This window comes from Pituophis catenifer, unplaced genomic scaffold, assembly GCF_029215685.1.
Source record: "Pituophis catenifer annectens isolate HBS135680 unplaced genomic scaffold, rPitCat1.0.hap2 SCAF_1, whole genome shotgun sequence".
In the NCBI taxonomy this organism is placed as follows: domain Eukaryota; kingdom Metazoa; phylum Chordata; class Lepidosauria; order Squamata; family Colubridae; genus Pituophis; species Pituophis catenifer.
Window position 1 is genome coordinate 102,330,944 of NW_027256881.1, and position 6,010 is coordinate 102,336,953.

Consider the following 6,010-nt stretch of genomic DNA (forward strand, 5'->3'; position numbering starts at 1 on the left):
GACCTCCAAGCTCCCTTCCAACTCTGTTATTCTATTTCTATCCAGCAAATAAACATGTAATAGTAGAGGATATCTTTGGCAACGCCACTCACACTACTATTCATATGCCAGTTCTTGACACCTTCACCTACTATTTATTGTAAGACCTCCAAATAAATGATAATGTTATTATGTTGAGCCTTCGTGCCTGGTGATAGTAGTGTAACCCAACATATTTGAATAACTAAAGATTAGGGCAGGTTTATCTATTCTAGACTGAGGTGAAGAGCAGGGATCTGGATATTTATTATTTTTTAAAAATGTAATTATAGTTTTATTGAAAGTTTTTACATAATTAAAGGTTATTTAATGTATAAAATAAAAATAGAAAAAGAAAGAAGAAAAAGTGTTTGAAACAGAGGGGAAAAAAGTTAAGGAAGCAGCTTCCAATCTTCTTTCGAAGTTAAAAATAACCTTTATCTTTCTCTTTCCTTAGAACTATATCATACACTTCCCTTCTTTCCATATTCAACCTTTTTAATCAACAACCCCAGTTCACTTTTATCCTATTTCAGCAAAAAGTCCATAAAAGGTTTCCAGTCTTTCATGAAAGTAGTTATTGTTTTTTCTCTAACCAAACAAGTCAATTTTGCCATCTCTGCAAGTTCTGTCGTCTTCATAATCTAGTCTTCCATTGTGGTGGGTACTTCTGTATTTTTCCAAATGTTGTGCTTATAAGGCGGCTTGCTGCTGTTACCATATATTGTCTACAGTATATTGTCTACCATATATTGTCTACAGTAGCCTGTTCTGCTCCGGTGCTGGCCTGATCCACTGGGTCTTTGAACCATGAATATCTAACTTACAGAGAGGAATGGCTGATTTTGCCTATGGTACTTTGGATATTTCTCTACATGATAACAAACATAAATATTCAATGTGAGAAGCCTTATCTATGCATCCCAAACCGAAGATTCTAATAATGCAGAATAGTCAGTGCCTTTTTCATTCTCTTTTCTTTCTTGGCTTCTGACAACCATGTAGCAGTGAGACTTACAAAATGACTACCTATACCCCCCCACCCCCCATGAAAGATAGAGCCATTATGACAAAATTTAAACCATTATTTTATTTAAAAATCGCAATAGTACTACTAATAAAAATGATGATCTAGTGAGAGAGAAAAATGCTTGAAGACCTTATTCCACCCACTCTCTCTTCCTTAACATTTTATGTCCTGAAATGGCTGCAACGTCATGATAATTCATTAGCATCTTTATAGTGTAAATGTGGGCCAGCATGGAAATGTGGCATTTGCATAATGAGCTTGCATGGAAGAACCCACAGGTGATGGTTTAATGAATAGCTTGCCAGTGTGGTAAAAGAGAAAGGAATGGCTGTACACCTCAGTGAGATAAGCTTGTTGATTGCTATGGTTACTAACTCTTAAATCTTGATTCCCAAACAGAAATACATTTACAGCAGCAGCAGCAGCAGCCATTTTAAAAGAACCTTCCGCATTCATGGCCTTGAATGAATTAAGCCTGGGGCCAGAGAGGGGATTAAAAACACCCCACATTTGAGAAAAAGAGATAAAACAGGAGGAGGGGATATGTGGTATTATTCTGTTTCCTTTCATTGAAATCCTATATTGGCCAAATGCAAATACTTATCTTCCTTGTGCAGGACATCCAAAAATACAATTTTGGGGGGGTTGTGGTTGAGAATCAGATAGATTAAAGATGGAAAGGCTGTTTGAAACGCTTGTCTTTCGAGATGAGGACTGCCCAGATTCCCAACCTTACTTTTTCGAGATCTCCATTCACAGAGCTGGAAGAAACTTCATGAATCCCTAAATGTCTATGGAGATTCTCAGTCATCCAGGTCATGGTTGTCCCAAAGGTTGCTTCATGAAAAAGCATCTTTGGGACATCCACCAATCCCTACAAATCAATATTAAAATCTAAATATCTTGATAATGGTTGATACCAGTGGTGAAATCCATTTTTTTTACCACTGATTCCGGGGTTTGGCTTAGGCATGGCAGGGAAAGGATACTACAAAATATCCACTCCCATCCCACTCCAGGGGAAGGATACTGCAAAATCCCCATTCCCTCCCCACTCCTGGGGGAAGGATATTGCAAAATCTCCATTCCCACCCCACTCGGGCCAGTCAGAGGTGGTATTTGCCAGTTCTCCAAACTACTCAAAATTTCCGCTACCGCTTCTTCAAACTGCTCAAAATTTCGGCTACCGGTTCTCCAGAACCTGCTGGATTTCACCCCTGGCTGATACAATCTTTCTTGAAAACCCATTTTAAAAAATGAAGTTGCCTTCCCTCCATTGAATCCCAACTGCAGCATTCAGCGATCAGTATTTGTTTTTAAAAAGTTTGTACGACTTGCTGCTGATAAGAATTATTGTAGCAGGAGGCACCAGCCTATTCAGGTAAACATTCCTTCCAGAATGTTAGAGACCCTCCTAATTAAATAACAAAAAGTCCTTTCCACAAAGAGATTGCTACCTCCATGTGCAATATTAAACAAGTGGAAATGGCAAACTCAGCCAGCTGACCACAGAGTGCCCCCTTTTGGAAACCTGGCTAATTGTACTTTCTTGGAATTCCTGAGCTTTTTCTTTTGCTTTCAAGGAACAAACATAAGATTTTCCTGTATAGAGGGATTGTGAGGGAAGGCTCAGAGTGCCCACCTCCAACGGGGGATGACTCTGATTGAGGCAACTCCCTGAATTTTTTTTATATAACTCAGAAACATATCTGGAAACATTCTTTTTAATGCCACTAATACATTTTTTTTTACAAAACTGCAGGAATAGAATAGAATAGAATAGAATAGAACAGAACAGAACAGAACAGAACAGAACAGAACAGAATAGAATAACAGAGTTAGAAGGGACCTTGGAAGGGAGTTGAACTAGAGGTCTTCTAGCCCAACTCCCTACTCAGGCAGGAAACGCTATACCACTTCAGACAAATGGTTATCCAATATCTTCTTAAAAACTTCCAGTGTTGGAGCATTCACAACTTCTGGAGGCTACTTGTTCCACTGATTAATTGTTCTAACTATCAGGAAATTTCTCCTTAGTTCTAGGTTGTTAAAAAATAAAGCCATCAGTCAGCCTAGTAAGACTTGTAACTCGAGCATGCTTGGCATAAGTCAATAGAAATCATGAATTATAAACAATTTAAACTCTCTTTTTTCCTCAAGGATTCTCAGTAAAAGGTAATGGCACCAGTCTGGTTGATTGTCTTGACTCTTCCAGCCTGCCCAGATAGAGAGATCTTCTTGTTCTTTAAACTAATTATGTAGGCCTGCATCTGGAACAAGGGGAAAGATTGGAAATGAGCTAAATAAAACTAACAAAGCCAACTTTTAATTACAAAAATTATTTGGTTGTGAATAGAGTGTAATAAAAAAAACAAGAGCAGGCAGAATTCACCCCCCCCAAAAAATAACTTAAATAGGTTACTTCCCCCCCCCCACCTTGAACAAGATCTTAGGTTTCAGCGCAGAAAGGATAATTTGAGTGATCATTTGGGATCCTCCTGTTTGGAAGTCCACTGACGGGCCCTTTGTCATCTTCTTGCTATTTTACCCTATCAATATTTAGTTGATAATCCTCAGGTTCGACCTAGTCCAACAGTGCCTCCTAAACAACCTGGTAAATTGATCCTATGCTAACAGGCCTGAAAATATGGATTTGTTTTTCTTTCCCAGAAAAGCATCTCCCATGTAATTTTTATAAAAGAGGGAATGGACTCTCATTCTTCCATACTTTCATCATTCCATCCAGGTTCATTAGGAAGGTGAGTTTAATCCCTGGGTCATTCCTGATTTGTAGGCTAATTCAGGGGTCAAATGCTCCCGGTTTGGACTGGATCGCTCGATCCGGTAGCGATGGCGGCGGGTGGTTCGGAGAACCGGTAGCAAAAATCCCTGTCCACCCCTCCCCCATGCCCAGCTGAGCCATGTGATCATTAGAGGCTGTTTTTTTAACTTTTAAAAGCATTTTTTCCTGCAACCTCTTCAGCCGAAAAAATGCTTTTAAAAGTTAAAAAAAAAAAAAAGCCCCTGATGATCGCGCGGCTCAGCTGGGATCGTCAGAGGCTTCTAAAAGCATTTTTTTCTGCAACTTCTTCAGCCGAAGAGGTTGTAGAAAAGAAAATGCCTTTAAAAGCCTCTGGCGATCCCAGCTGAGTTGCCTGATCATCAGAGGCTTCTAAAATCATTTTTTCCTGCAACCTAAGGTTGTAAAAAAAATGCTTTTAAAAATAAAAAAAAAGTTGGCCACACCCACCCAGTCACATTACCCCCCCCTACCACCAAGCCACGCCCACAGAACCAGTAGTAACAAATTTTACATTTCACCACTGGGCTAATCCCAATGCGTCAGAAAAGAACTACTGTCCTTGACTGGACAAAGTGAATCAGTCTCTCCAAAGACTCTGGCTTTTTTAAAAATCCCCATTCAATTAGGCTTGGAAGAAATGCTTAAAGAAGGGGCCAGAGAGATAAAGAAAGACCTTCCTACCATCAACCAACCAAAGTCTCAAAGTTCTCTCTCTCACCCTCTTCTTGGCAATAAGTATGTGTTTTATTCAATGAGGTAATTAGTTAACACCTTAGTTAACTAGTTTGCGATTGCTTCCTTCCCTTGCTTTCCCTGTAATTCTCTTTTCCCAATAAACTCTTTTAAATATTTAGATATTTGACCTCCATTGATTCAGAAAGGGAATTTATTACACTCTTCCCTGGATGCAAGTTGTCTCCTGGGTTTCAGCACCTTCCTTTTGATTTTCCTAAGGCTCATCTGAAGGCACAATTCTATGGTGGAAAGGCTAAGAAAAAGGTCAGGAGGTTCAGCTGGCCCGATGGCTGCTATAATAATAATAATTATTTTTTGCTGAATATCCCTTGGGAACAGAAAACAGCCAGAAAGGTTTGAAATTATCTTCCCTCCTGGGTTGAAACACCACCAGTGGGAATCACCAGGCCCACAACTCCTTGCAAAACTGCATTGCTATCCTTGCAATTTTTTGCTGAAGCAGCAGCTGAGTTGGAGATTAATCGAGGCTGCTGCTTAAGACCGCCACCCCCCCCAACCCAAGGAATGGCACCCTGGGAATATGGGCACTGTGCAATGGTCGAGAGGGGTCTCTGTCCAAATTCTGAAAATATAAAGCTTTCCTTATTTGTGTTTTGTATAAATGTTATTTGTCCTTTCTGCATTGAGATTAGTGGTAAAAACATTTCATTTTCAAAAAGGAAGTAAAACAGTTTCAGTATATTCTAATTAGTTGTCCTGACCATGTGCAGAATTAAACATCTAGATTAGCTACTTCTTTGAAGAAGAAATATATTTTGAAGGCCCCTAAGATAATAATGATTATATGATATTATACCAAGGCTAACAAATACGATTTTAAAAGACAAATCAGATTACAAAACAGAATCAATGTCGGAAGGGCAAAATTGATCTAGGAGCAATTAATTTGGTGTGTGTGTGCTTTTCGAGTCTTCATTTAAAATTAAGAAAGAAATACAAACAAAGTTACTTTAAACCTGCAACCAATTTGACTAAATTGCTGTCTTTACATTTATGTAGTTTTCTAGTACTCAGGCTACAAAATAAAGTGGAACATCCTTATAACTAAATGAATTGAAGAACATAGAGGCAAGCTTCTTCCCTTCATCAGAAAATCTGCAAGACAGCCCATTTACTTGAAATTCAGTCAAAAAGATGAAAAGTCAGGGAACACTGAGGCTGATCTGATATTCATATTCCTCTTTAAATCTTGCTTGCACTATTAGCGTTTTGAATTAAGTATCCATGTTTTGCCCATATATGATGCCCGCATGCCTAGCACTTTGGAATAATAAACAGAACATCAACCCTTTTCACTCACATTAACAATCATCCGTGAAATTTAACGACTGTACTGTAAAAATCGACTAGCCTTTTATTTAACAGTGCTTTAGAATCTATCAATTCTAAACTTGAAAACAGTG